Raw genomic sequence first — 1,449 nt, 5'->3', positions numbered from 1 at the left:
AGTTCAAATCCCAGCAACCACATGGTGGCTCACAACCATCTGTAATGAGATTGCTCTTCAGAACAATAGAAACCCTAAGACACCTCTTAACCCTCCACGAACAGCCACCAAGTGGGGGCCAAATATTGACATACTAGAGACTTATGTGGGACATCTAGTTCAAGCCACATTAAAGCCGTATGTAGCTCCAAGATTCTCTAAGGCACTTGTATTAGTGCATTTTGCTTTGCTGTAATGAAGCACACGAAGCAGGTGGATTTTACAAAGAAGGGAGGTTCACTCCACTCTGTTCTGGAGGTTCAAGGGCGTGACGTCAGCATCAGCTCAGCTCTGGGAGAGACTGGTACTAAGTGTGCTCATGGGAGAAGGCCTCGTCTGACTAGGTCTCACACTCTTTTCCATGGAGACACCCAGGAACTCCCACCAGGATCTACCTCTTAAAGGTCTCACCTCTATCATCGTTTTGAGGACTGAGCCTTCAATAAATGAACTTTTGGGGCAGTTAATAATGTCCACATTATAGCATCCCTCAAAACTCTCCAAGCCTCCAACAGCATCCAACTCCCAAGCAACCCACACACTCTCCAGCACCCGTGACAGCACCCCGCCATGGTCTCCCCCCACCTCCCCATGTAACACAATCAGCAGCAGCCTTTCGTAGTGCTGCTGTGCAGGGCACCAAACTTGACAGCCTAGCATCACAGGTGCTTACTCTCTGCACTTAGAACAGTGGTTCTCAACCTTCCTAATGCTGTGACCCTCATGCTGTGATGACCCCCAACCATACAATTATTTTGCTGTTTCCTCATAGCTGTAACTTGGCTACTGTTGTGAATCATAATGTAAACATCTGTGTTTTATGATGGTCTTAGGTGACCCCTCCAACCGAGTCATTGGACTTTCAAAGGGGTCATGACTAATAGATTAAGAACGGCTGACTTGAGCTACCAGTCTAAAATTGAGGTTTCTGCTAGGCCATACTCTGAAAACTTACGGGAATGATTCTACTCAGGTCGTCCTAATTCTGTTTCTGTTAATTCCAAAATCCCTCAGTACTCCTTGGCTTATGGTTTACGCAGCCAGCACTATGCTACAGCCCTGTCTTTCACTCATGCCTGTCTCAGGCTCATATAATGGACCTGCAGCTCACGAGGTATCCTTCCTCAGTTCCTCCTTTAGCCTTTGGCCTCCTCTCTGACTCTGAGGCCCTGACAGCTATGAAGGTCCGTTGTCCCTGTCCTTGACTAGATGAAGAGTCACCATTGAGACCCCTCTGAATGTGTCTGTGCAGGAGTTTTCAGAACAGGAAAGACCCACCCTGAATGAGAAACGCACAACCCTGAGGCCTGGGGTCCCGAACTCAATAAAAAGAAGAATGTGGCCTGAGTACTGGCATTCATCACTGCTGCCCTGACTCGCCCACTATGGCAGATCATTCCCTCAGAGCCT

The sequence above is a fragment of the Apodemus sylvaticus genome, chromosome 14 (assembly GCF_947179515.1).
Source record: "Apodemus sylvaticus chromosome 14, mApoSyl1.1, whole genome shotgun sequence".
Lineage (NCBI taxonomy): Eukaryota > Metazoa > Chordata > Mammalia > Rodentia > Muridae > Apodemus > Apodemus sylvaticus.
Note: the sequence above shows the minus strand (reverse complement) of the source record.